General features: G+C 34.8%; 1 long non-coding RNA gene across 1 annotated transcript; it reads right to left on the bottom strand.

Moving 5' to 3' along the window:
* Positions 1–2,480: 2,480 nt before the first annotated feature.
* On the bottom strand, positions 2,481–3,392 carry LOC144349468 (uncharacterized). Its single transcript, XR_013419958.1, has 2 exons — positions 3,329–3,392; positions 2,481–2,532 (listed from the first exon to the last, which is right to left on the bottom strand). It is a non-coding gene; the product is annotated as an uncharacterized LOC144349468 (long non-coding RNA).
* Between the last annotated feature and the right edge of the window lie 10,573 nt (positions 3,393–13,965).

The following is a 13,965-nucleotide window of genomic DNA, read 5'->3' as shown; positions in this document are numbered from 1 at the left end:
CAATGTTTAATCAGCATTTTTCAATTTTCCAAAGAATGCATCCAATTTAGTTGGATTTGTTGATTTAAAGCTTTCCATTCATTTCGTAGCTTGTTGAGTTCCAGACGCGACAATAGTTGTGGCAAACATTTAACGCAGAAAATGCTCGTTATATTGGCTTGATTTTAACATCATAATTCATAGTATTGCGTGCACCCCTGTTGGCACGGCAACCGATCTCGGCGATGAAGCCTCGATAGAAAATGTCAAAATCAATGACTATACGGAGTGTCAATTCATCTCTTGCACGTCGCGCTGACGTCACAGACGCTCCGGGAACATAAATGGTCAGTTCGCGCTGTACGTGGCATAGCGTGCAGAATGACATGGTTCCAGTGACTTTACACACAAACTCTCAATGCAGCCAACAATAAAGTGTCTGTTTATTCGCAAAACCCACACTAATACACGCTATTGAGACCAGCACGATCTGTATTACTCATTTTTAGCGCATCAACTCTCTGTTCATTTCTATTTTATTGGACAAGTCGTGTTAGGCGTCAAACATGTGAAACCATGGGTTGTGGCCGGAAGAGTACGAGTGTTTGTTTTCGCGGTGCCTTAGTTAGCGTTTATTTTTTTTGAACTTTGCCAGCATTTTTTCCTGCAAATCCTTGCATGTAATTAAATTTTGTTTTTGCTATATAGCTTGCACATATGTTTTTTCAACAAATCTTCCAATCGCCCTGCCCCTCCGTGACTTCAAATGGTCGACCCCTTAGTTTTTAATCCTAAAATGGGTAAGGTTTAGTTTCCGGCTAATGAGAACGAGACACTCATATTTCTGTCTGTGTGAGGTGGAGTGAGAGAAAAGGAAATCGATTCACCGACATAGAGTTATAACACACCGTCTCGTCTTATTCAATGCAACTCTCGGCGGAGGCGGAAATGGCAGATCAACTGTCATAGTTTTGTTACAAAGGCAGCATTTGTATTTAAACATACTTTAAGGAAATTCTTTTAACTGAACTTATCGTGATATATCTTTTGATGATTTCTCCCAATCTGCTCTCCTACTTAGTATTGCTGTATACGTATATAATCTTGTATTATACGAATAACGTCGTTGGCGTCGTATAATTGCAATTGCAATTGACTTGACGCTCTACGGCTATATGTAATGACTTATTGACACCCACCCGACTCCTTTTAATGTGAATTAACACGTGGACGTTTTGTGTTACCAGCAACTTGTGCTGTCAAACTGCATGTAGAAAGCATTGTGAAATGTGGTTATTAATATTCCACTTCATGGTGTGTGCATATTGCGTTCTGAGAGAGTCATATGTCCATTTCCTTGAAATATGCCAATTAAAAAGTTATTCTGACTGCCTGTTGGTTATTGCATTCACAACCTGTGACAGGAGCATTATATGTATTGCACTAATGGCCTATGACTAGTATATAGCTGTATTTATATTACACCAACTTACGTTGCATGGTTTACTTTAAAAAAACACACACCACGGTATGTGAATCGAATGCATCAAGGGTATTCTTAGTATTGGGACTGAGGTGTGAAGCCCACATCAATCAATACTGCCCTCACTCCAGGCTGCCAGACTGAGCAGTCTACATCAATTTTACACGTCTATTGGACACTCCATTCCACACACGAGCGTTTTTCAAAACCGTAAAAAGCCCGGACCGTTAGTTTGTAAATAATATAGCTCCCGTGGATAATTTAGTGTTATTGATGCCACTGAGATGGAGATTTAAGTAGAAGTATAACATAATATCTGTAAAATAAATGAAAGAATAATAATAAATAATAAAAAAATGAATAAATAAATTAAAGGGGCAAATTCCCTCATAGCATCAAAGGTCCGCACGCGGGCTTTAAATATAGATGGCGACAGAGACACATTTACGAAAAAGAATCCCCCCAACCACCACACACGCACACACAAAATACACAGATAAATAAAAAAGAATGAATAAAATATGGATATTAATGAAAAAAATGGAAGTTTTCATCGGATTTTAATCCGATTGATCTATATCATGTTCTTCATTGTTTTTTATGACTGTTCTTATTTAGCCGCGATTAAATGATCAAACTAATGGCACCATATGTATTATATCTAACACGACATACACAAATGAAACATCCAGTCATCTTGTCTAGTTGATATGGACATGATGCTGTTGTCAATACAACACGTATTAGTGGACAACATAAATAAACAAATATCATAGCAGAACATGCCTATATTGGATTAATTTCATGTCGCTAAGTAAAAGGAATTGTACCGGACAATAAATCAGAATTTGAAAGTCGTCTGTATACGACAATAAGTACTACTCACCCGAGCGATGAAATCGTTGCCATGGTAATTATGTTGGCATCCTATGTCTAATGGGATTTATGGTCAGCGGCTGTCGTGTTATGATTACCATTGAGGCTTACATGGAATTTTCACATAAATATCTTTTCCGTGTTTCTTTTTTTTCTTAATTCTAGATGAACCATCCCCATCAGTATTGCTAAATCTAAAAAAAAATCAAACAAAATGGCTGCCATTAGATAAACTATAAGAAGAAAACTTGACACATCAGAAAGTGAAAGTCGTGTGTACCTTATCGATCCCTGTCATATAATATATGTGGGTTGTGGTGGTCTTTAAATAATTAAATGGGAAGATATAGTTTTGCTACTCACGTATGGCGAATGACAAATCAATCATAATCTGTGTCCCGCAATGACAAGTTTCATTAGATAAAAAAATCCTCATTCATTACAACGCTCCAAAAAATATCACCAGTCACGCTTCCAATAAAATAATACCGCCCGAGGCATATATGCTAATTTGTAGACTTATTCTGACCTATTTCTAGAATTGTGAATCGTTAAAGAAGCATACTTAAAATGGAAAATGCATTTTTTTTCTGTATCACAGTATATTAGTATATATTTTACTACTATGTTATTTTAAATCTTATGTTACCTATTAAGTCTCATATACCCATCTGGGTTTCAAACAATAATAACTCCTTTACTTATAAAGTCAAATAAAAGCCAGACAAAATTATAAACGCAGAGCTCAATTGAAAAGAGGCAAAGGGAAAGCTAAGTTTCTCAGATTTATAGCTAAATTTTTAACAAAATTGTACGAAAACGTGATTCCTCAAGCCTAACATCGCTTGATATTATGACGGTTTACAGATTGTATAAGATTCTAGTTCTTTGAAGAAAAAAATACAGAGGCCAGATGAGTTTCCATGGAAACATCATCATTCACCACACTTTATATATGCAAGTGTTTACAATATCCTGAATGATAATTACCTGCTTTGATGTTTACCTGATTCTTTGAGCGTCGAGACAAAAAAATACCGAATGCCGACTTCATATATTATGTACAAATTATATATTCTCTGCCTATAATGTAGACCATTTACCATCATTATTTACAAACATTAAGATTAGTTATTAGTTGAATGTTGTAAGAGCTAAAAACATAATAATATTGCGCTATAAGCCATACCTATTCTAATAGCGTGAACTAACACGTGGTCCCGAGTCCGTTGAATGTAACATTTAATTCATATGTGATTATCATCAATTCATTTGTGAAATCGACAAAACATGTGATTGGGGGTTTACCAATCAGAATAAACGTACAATATGTTATCTCGTGACCTTCCTGAAAACCGCGTAGTCTAAAAGTAGCTGGGCGAGTTCAATGAGCTCGGTTCCTAATGAAATCAATTTTGCGATCAGCCCAGTTGGCAAATTGGTTCAATTGAAGAATCATATTGCTTAAATTACTGAAATCTTGAATCGAAGGGCAAATAATTTGCGCCAATTAGTTAAAGATGAGAGTCCGTATTAGATTATTATTATTATTAATTGGTACAATTACCTCACAAACATAGTAGTCTAATTGCATTAACTTTGCAGACGAGACTTCATCTTGCCCAATGGGAATACTCAAATTTATTTATATTTGAAATACCTATTAGAATCTTGAAGGATGTTTCACTGTGTAAGAGAGGGCACGCAGTGGATAAGTGGCTAGTTTCTCTCTTTGTTAATTATTCTTTATCTGTAGGTATATCCATAGAAATACAAACAATGAGGTAAGGACAGTCTGAGATGGTCGTAACGAGTACAGCGCCGAGTACAACGTCACTAAATTGCCATCCCATACTAGATTGCGTCGCGTTAAAATTCGACTATCGTATCACCGCGCCAACTGGTCGATTTGAGAACTTTTGACGCTCGGAGTCACGGATCGCAAGGCCGTTATAATTTGTAGTTGAGATTGCGTAAACGTCATTATATAAGAACATGCACCAACAAAATGGTAACAACATAAGCCAACAATTGCCCCTGGGAACATTATGTATCCTCCATCAGTGACGCAATGAGTGATTTTTATTATATAACATAACACGAACAACGTACGCACACTAATTGAAATGAAGACAGATGAACCAGAATCAATCGCACAAACATCTAAGAACTCGTGACGTACTGATCATTCGATCATCGCTGAATATCGAACAACTCATAGATAACTGATTGTGCATGCGGAACACGTTTCGAGAGTGGGTGGAATTCGCGAGGCTGGCTCTATATTTGATAACATTGTGTCACACGTTGAAAGCATTTGTACAATCAGACATCGTAAAAAATGCAATGTGCCGTGCGCATGCGTCTCCGTGACAGGTCTGATGTGTTACTGAAACAAAGCGTATGCCGTCTTTGTCATTTCTCTCAAACGTAGTACAGGACGAACCAGAATGCCTGAGTGGCGCGTTTAACTACTTATGATGGGAATAGTGCCACTGTAATTGACGGCTCAATTGGCCGTGATCAATTTATTTAATATTATATATGTATGCGCAATATGTTTGTAGAATAGGACATTAACTTAGAGCGTGTGTGCTGGTTACGGTCGAGTGACGCTTACAAGGTTCTGATTGATTGACGTCAAAAAGATGGAAAAAATGGCATAAACACAAGTTCAATAATTAGATAATACTGGCAAGAATATGGACTCATATATATATATATATTTGTAGCAAGGTGTCCAGTGTTCCATATTTTACAATTATTAAAACTGGTTAGGTACACTGATTTTTAATCTGAGATGAATACTTTCTATAAACAAAACTATAATGTCAAATATGTCAATATGTTGTTTCTTTAATTAATCTAGTAATTAAGACAACTGTAATTAATTTGTTTATACTAGCAATTTAGGCAGTGGAAAATATATAGCTTTATATAACTGTAATTTATATTTCTTATGATTTGTTTTCAAATGTGGTTGTTATGTAACGATGATTAAAAGCATTCTCGAGTAATCCCTGGTGCTTTGACGGATAAGAGGATTATATGTTCTCTAATGGAGGTTCGCAGACAGACATATAACTCACTCGTCTCAATGCAACCCAATTCCCGGAGTGTGTACGTGCGTGTCAGTTATTTCTCGAGAAAAAAAAACCCGCATAATGAAGTTTGTAAAATATTGCTGGAAACTGGAAAGTTTGTTATGCATTAAACTAAAATTGACATTTAAAGTTTTTCGCACTCACGTTTACGTCCATTGTTGCTCTTTTAAACCATTCATAATTTCTTTTAAGGATAACATCGTCTTCAAATGTTTCTAAACGATACACACATTTAATATCCAACGCAGACAGACACACACACACAATCTGCAAAAAATATTGAATATCTTGTGTCATTGAAGAACTTGTCTATTATACGACCATATTCGAAAAAATACAGCTAATATGTAATTTGGGAAAAAGTATTTACAGCCAGTGTTATTCTTATGTTCGGTGCTGATTCAAGATGCCCGACTACATATAGTAGATATGAGTAAAGCAGTAACATTTATTATTATACATCTGTCACCGTAACGCCATAAGTTACAGTGTGCCGTAATTTTGCGGTATTTTACGGGGTATTTTCATCCTACCATATTAGGAAATGCGAATGAGTACGCGCGTAAGCGTCCTCTAATAATAAAAACAAACACAGCTGCCACCAGGGTTTGACCGGACTCCACACAAAGAAGTTCGCTGATTCTGTTCAAAACTTTTTGGAATTCGGCATTCCCATGGTGTATCCTTGGAAGGAAAAGATGTATAATAATAAGGTTATTACGCGGGTACCTCAAAGTATGTACTCAGACAGTACGCCGTCGCATCGACGTCCGCTGCCGTCGGTCGACACTGCCGCTGTACCGTCTTCGTGCATACTTTGAGGTATCCTCGTAATAACCTCATATTATATTATTCAAGCTGACTGTAAATGGATTTTTTACTCTATCAAAATAAATGTTTTCAACAACGTTTGCGACATTATAAAACCGGTAAACAAAATCTGGATCTCGTTCAGGAGTCTCCCAGTGTATCATCATAACGCGATGAATACGACAGTGCTTGTTAGTTATATAATTGTTCTTTTATTTAGAAAGAACACACACAATGTTATATGCTATAACAATCATTTATGAACTACCTGCTTTGGGGACATATGCAAAAACTCTTTTAAACCTTTGCAAAGTCAGTGACAACATAGAAACGTATTACTAATATCTATTCGCGATCACCTTGATCCTAAATCAAGACACTTATTTTAAGACCAGCAGCTAGTCCGAGCACTGTTTGGACAAATCAAGCGCACATTAACGCAGTGAGAGTAAGTGGTATTAACATGATTTACGACATCCATCGTGAAACTGATTTCTTTACTTATGAACTAAACAGTTCATTATAAGCGACAAAAAAGAACATGAATTTTTATTTTATTTCAAAATCGTTCGAACGCTACATTCTAATACTACATAGTTTCGGGATGTTTACAAACAAATACCAATGACAGTAAACAGGCATATACTTTTGTGGAGTACGATTCAGATATACCGACAAAGTGTCATATCCCTTTGGCAAATCACCGAGATACCATGTCCTTGACCAATATATACACCATAAAACACTATATTGTAATTATGAATGGGTAACAAAAATGTGAAAGTAAATTTAAAATTGGATTTGTAAACACTTACTGACTTTCGTTTTTATAAATATCATGTGTTTACAATGTTCCGAGATTAACGTTTCACAAATTTGCCGAACAAAAGACCTATTAAGCAGAACTTTATAGAGAGCAGTTATCTATTTAAAAAAAAACACGTTGTAGATATGACTGCTGGCAAGAACGCGCTTCAAATCGATACTGTTACAAACGTACGTAATTCCCCGGGGTTACCAGCTCGGTAGATTATAACAAACCACTGTCTTGGGCTTTATGACTTATCACAAAGCGTCATTGACAATATTGATATAGATGCGCTGTTGACAGGTGTTGGTGACACGAGTGTCGTTATGCAAAAATTCTATAACTTTACGACACGTAGCCAGAATGTATTACGTTAATGTTTTTTATTGACGTAATCGTGTGTTCGCGCACCATATTGTATGTGTTTATATGTTTGGTACGTTTTTTTTTCGTTTTTAGATTTCGAGTTTATTTTAAATTTTGCTCATACTACGGATTGGTTTATGACATGTACTGAGAAGCCATGAATATATATACCCACATTAATATTTCTTAATTGTATTTAGTCAATGTCAAAACCGGGTTTTCTTATCTCAGAGTATTTCAGAATGCTGGTCACACATCGCTTCTGTGCTGCCGCAAAACATAAGCTATTTTTGGAACAGAAAATACTGATTTCAGGAAACTGATTTCATAATTCAAATTCGCTACTAGAAGAATAACCTCATTAGGTAAAACCCTTCTTTCTGTTACCGGATGAGGTATTCGTATATGCATTTGGTATCACTTGTATCATTGTGTTGAGTATTAGGAACGCGCTGTAATAATCTGTGTATGGTCTATGGTGTTACACGGATTCAAAAACAAAATGACTGGTATTGCTTGAATTTCAAAATGTGACATTTCCATTACGAGATCATGTGACCAAAATCTGTCTTGTTATGGATACCAATGTTGAACGCTTTATATTCTATCCTATAACTCCAAAGGCAAGAACTGCATGGCAACAGGGACGTAAATAACAGAGATTCGAAATATATCGCCCATGTTGATGTGTTGCGATAAGCAATGTTATGTAAATTGTATGCTAATATTGAACATCGAACAGCTGAGCTTTTAGGGGAAATAGCGCCTTTCGTTGTGTATTTGATATCGTCTTAAATACCTAGGCCTATTTATCATCCGAATGCCTTTCAACCTGATTTGTCATCCTCTGTGTTGGTAACTAGAACCTGACGATCCTGATATAACGAAAAAATATCTGCTGAAAAATTAAATGTTTTCCTACCAATGCATATATCCCACATGATGTTACATATGCATATATATTGTACGCCCTCTGTCGCTAATGATAATACATGGGCGTCTATGGAGCTACATAAATATTTCTTAACCTGGCTCAAAACAAAAGCTATATAATAAAAACAGTTAAACATCGTTTCTCGCGGTAATACCAATAAATTTATTTGCAACATCCTAAAAAATCCAGGAATTAGCACCACGTGTTTCTCAGCGTCACAGTGAAAAATATTTTTCAGTAAATACTTTTTCTACAAATCTCGACTTTTGATAACCAGGAGCGAGGGTTAATTTGAAAAGAAATAAAGAATCCGAGCCAGTATTTTCTGTCATCGAGCTTCTGCTGCTACTGCATGTAATCCCGTTTAACAGAATAAAACGACTCGTGCAGTGTATGGCTTGCGAACGCATACCATAAATCAACACAACTGTATTGACCTTAAATGTACAAAAGTACATCGAACTCATTTAATATCCTTCGGGCGTGCGTTAAATCGGATTTGGCTTTTATGTATGTTTTGTGTTATCTAATTTATTTAGTGACTCAGCTCCATATGAATAAAGAAATGAATCGGCCAACAAGGGAGCACAATTTGTTCTCATTTGAAAGTCGATACTTTTGTAGAAAAAATATACCCCCAAAACTCGACAAATGTGTTGCAAATCAGAAATTCTAGCATACGAACTCATCTTCAGTGTTGATCAGTCTTATTCTTGACAAAGTATACAGATCGTACCAAATTACAATCTGTTGTTGGTAGCATGGCTGTAGTTATTTGGTCGTAGATAAAAACCAAGAGAAAGAAAGACAAACAGAGATGCGACCGTATAGACTACGTAACCTCTTTTGGTACGGCATAGACACGGCCGTATTCGTATATATTTAAGATTATGTTTAGGTTGTTATAGCAACATGTTTAGTAGCGTTTATAGAATGTCTGATTCACATGTAAATTGTTTAAATGCTGAAATGAAGTTACACTCGAAGTCTTATTTATTGCAATTTCTCCACTTCTAGCAAGTGGACAAAAGTTAAAATAAATGTTAAGATTGTTGACAACTTGTCTAAACATTTAAATGACCGAGTGTACGTATCAGATACAAGCTGAGCAACTCATCCGTTCACATAATGATTGTCTTGTGACAAGTAAAAATTGCATTCATGCTAAGAGATGTTGGTTTGTAGAATTGTAGTAGAATTGTTATTCCCTATATTGTTTTTTTTTGTGGGGACATCAACATATATACCATATAGTGTACCAGGATTTTTGAATACATACTTTGGTCATCTGTTAAAGGGCGGTGGTCGTCGTGCCGCGTCCTGTTCGATATGGGACTCATAGCGAGTATACAACGCGTGTAAAATACATTGTTTATTTACATGAAATTCGAACACGCGCTGCGCTACGACCACCGCGCTTTAACACGTGACTCAAGTTTATGGATGCGATACCTCACTTCACTTTTTGCTGCATTCGCCCATTCCAACTGTACCTCCTCTCGTATAGGTCATTGTCTTGAATATTCATCAATGAACGTGGGTCCATATGATATGATATTTGAAGAGCATTATGTGAAATTACATTCAGTAGTCACAAGAAGTGTACGAAGACAACAATTTAGAACATCTCTAAATGCGATAATAAGATAATTTTAGAAATCGACGGCAATTTGTGTAGCGGCAGTAGCTAAACATGTTAATGTAGCCTCGCATCTGCCAAGTAAGTTGACCGCTTCAACGAATAAACCTAGCGCTAATTCGGATATTCTTTGGAATCTGTACAGGAATAAAATAAAACTAAAGTTGTTTTTAACTGAAGCCTGTTAGTGAGCAGGATATTTTTAAAAATACTGGTGATTCTGCTACGTCACAGGCTATTGCATATATAATTGATCATGGAAGGTACTAACGTTAGTACCTTCCATGAATTGATTAATCGTTTTGTAAAAAAAAACAATACACTACTTAAATAGTTTAAAATGGCCAAGCAAGCAATTGTTACAAAAAGAGCTCTAGAACACACGCTGGGAACTATCGCCCAGTTAGTATTCTTAGCTTTAATTCTAAAGTGCTTGAGAAAGTTTGTATACAACTTGAGAAATATTTGGTCAAAATGGTTTATGCTGGGCCTTTGATGCGGTCGACTATTCCATTTTATGTAATAAATTAAAATTAATGGGAGGTGTCCCTCAAAAAGGTATACTTGGCCCCTCAATATTTTTTATGTTACTTTAACTTTCTTCACATCAGCGTAAATTTCGGAGATGAGATTTGTACAAATATCAACTATTCTAAGTAAAAAACTCTCTAAATGTCATAACTGATAATGGCCTGTCATCTGTCAGGTGTCATCGATTCTGAATATGTTCATCCACACTTCAACCCCATGACATCATTGACAAAGTCTCTTGAGGAAAAAAAAAGCTACATATCAGACTAAAAAGATCAGATTTAATCTTAATCTGTCTCCCCGAATAATTGTGGGGCAGAACGGGGTAAAGTAAATATTTTGGATGTGAAAAACATAAATAATTTACATTCATATAACACCAGGGGAACGATTGTGTCCTAAAAATATCAGGCAGAGAATTGAATAAATTACTACGAATTAGTTAAAAATATTAAGTGATCAATTGCGTTTTAAACACACAGTGAAGAAACACTTGGCAAATTTGGTTAGGTAATTTCCGAGTTTATATTTGACGTTCGTTGTGTAATTCTATAGTTATTTTCACATACAAATTCGAATTGTAATTGGTCGTGTTTATTAATGTCTTGGATGTGTATTGTATTTTGTATTGTTGTGTATGTTGGTGTTTACAGTGGGTGTGATGTTAGGACTCTACTGAAAATAAGTGGCTAATGTGACTGTGTATGGTATCCTAGCTATGAAGTTCTTGAGGGGCTTGTTTTTTTGTGTTTATATCTGCTTTGTTTTTTATTTGTTATTATTGATATAAAATGCCAGCAATAATACTAACAAGACAGTCTGTAATTTGTTGTTTTAGAATCCACTCTTAATAATCCAAATTCAAAATCTGCGAAGTGCCTTGAAGTTAAAATAGTCATAGAGGCTTTTTCATATAACGTTTTGAATCGGTTAGAATATGTACTGTTGGCGCAATCTGTGTTTACCCGAAGTAGATGGTATCGTCTATGTCCGTGAGTTTTCTCTTTCAAGGTTTATGAATGAGTACTGTCATATCAACTTCACTACATCCAGTACTAGTCGCATTACCAATAGTTATGTTGTAGCTGATTAGTTTTCTGATCCATCATGCAATTCTCTGACTCTACAACAAGGGAAACTACGTGTGGATCTGTTGATAAATCTTTTCAATTATGCAGACAAGCATAAAGAAAGCAAATCGATCTAAATGGTTAAAATGATTGTAAAGTTTAAAATCTAAAAAAAATATTGATTCCATTACATAAGAACAGTTTTGTTTTTATTTTCCCATTCGAATATTTCCAACGTGTTACATAATATTGTTTTTAGACACAAGTCGTCAACGTTTGAGCATTGTTTAACTTGTACAAAATATTGTAAAAATTAAAACGTTTTTAGAACTCTTTTCATGGGAAATCATGTTAAAGCATTATTTCATAAAAATATACATAATACTTTTTAGAAATTCGTGACAACCATGATTATCAATCTAATAACTACATATAATTTGTTTTTCATCTACCCTATCACAATTTTTAGATATGACAAAACTTGTCACCACAGAGACCGATAAATGGTAAATGGCTCATATTAATGGGTGATCAGCGCATTGTTTGTGAAAAAAGTAGTTCGGTACCTTAACTTTCATAAATTAAATACTGATAGGTTATACAAAATACTGACAATGGAAACTATATTTATTAGTATTTTTGGAACCTTACTTTGGGGATTTTTAGATTCCAGATTATCACCGTCATAGATATAATCAACAAAAATAAGGGATATGCTGTAACAGAACAAAAAACAAAACAAAAAAAAACAATCTGCTCTAAACATATGTGTGAAATATAGGAATGCATTTTAATGATAGAGTGTGGTGTTGTAATTTCTGATTGTCTCGCTTGAAATAGTCTCGAACTATCTGACCTTCATTCTTTAAATATGTATTCTTGTGAAATATTTAAAAAAAAAAAATGGTCTTTCAACAATTCAACTTTCTTAATGAATTCCCTAAAAACGGCTGGTCATATTCTAAATAGTTGCATGCAAAATTATTTCAAAATATGTTAACAATACCAAAAACTACATCTTGCTATCAATATACTTGCAAACTGTCTGGAGAAGGTTTCCAATTGATAATGTATTTTCAATACTATCAACAAAATCTGCAGCCGTTTACTGAGAAAAATAGCAAGATATCTAAAAGAATAAGTAAAATATAAAACAGCTTATTTCATCTGTTTTTGGGGGTGGGACATTTTTTTGTTATTAACGTATGCGTGCATGTACCAAATTTCAACCATTCGGAGCAAACCGTCGTTAATATATAGAAGAAACAATCTAAAAAAGTTAATTATTAATCAAATTAGCTTAACAAGCTCTCTTGTATATCTGTCTGTCTTTCACACATGAGATGTGTATAGCGTTTTTCATACAAAAACAATTAGATTTGCATATGGTTAATGAGGTAATTAAAGACCTTCTCATTTATCCTACAAACCAATTCTATTTCGGTCCATAGATTATAATGGTGGCTTGTACTTTTTTTTTTTATATAACCTATTTCAAAATATAAAATATACATATTTTATCGATGCTATGACGTCTAAATCTATTCAATCAATATTTCATGACCTTTCAGTTGATCCAATACATAACATTTCTCTATATGTCAATAGGAGATCAATTTAGTTGATTTTCAAACCAAAATACTAGTATTTCGCGATGTAGTCAAGTTCTTTTGAGTAGCGTGTGTTTTATAATGTATATACGCACACATTCTTGATTTATCCAGTGATTAGTTGCCGGTGATTTTAGGTTGGATGTTGGTTCGCCCGAATGCAGGAGTTCAGGATGCTTGTTTGTGTACTGGTTACAGAATGGGGGTAATTCTCATAATTGAACACAAGACCTGATGTCAGCTGGAACATTATAGGCATAAGTATACGAATTGTCTTCAACACATCAAACCTAGTAAACACTCTAAACAAAAAAACCCTACTCATACATTAAAATAAAAATAGAGCATTCTTTGTTTTCAACTATTTTTTTTTGCTGAACCCATACACGTCGGTCACTTTTATATTTTTTAAATACCCCCTATTTCTAAATGGTCCGACCCTAATGATCGAAGATGTAACAAATCATCATTACCGCACTCCAGTTAAAAAAATGAGTTGTTTAATTTAGTCAACAAATATTTGACGAGGAACAAGCAACTTTATATAGTTCCAAATTTTCCACTAAAACACAAATTCCTGAATGTAAATACTATTTCAAGTAAATAATCACAGTTACAAGTGTTTCCTGATTGATTTGCCAGACTCCCGTGACAGTGATTGGGTGGCTATATTAAATATATTTTCGTATTTTGACGTGAGGGTAATATTTAAGGTATTACCCTCACGTCAAAATACGAATTTTTACTATTAACAT

This window comes from Saccoglossus kowalevskii, chromosome 8 (assembly GCF_978046115.1).
Source record: "Saccoglossus kowalevskii chromosome 8, keSacKowa6.1, whole genome shotgun sequence".
Classification (NCBI taxonomy): domain Eukaryota; kingdom Metazoa; phylum Hemichordata; class Enteropneusta; family Harrimaniidae; genus Saccoglossus; species Saccoglossus kowalevskii.
This window is presented reverse-complemented; position numbering and strand designations above follow the sequence as displayed.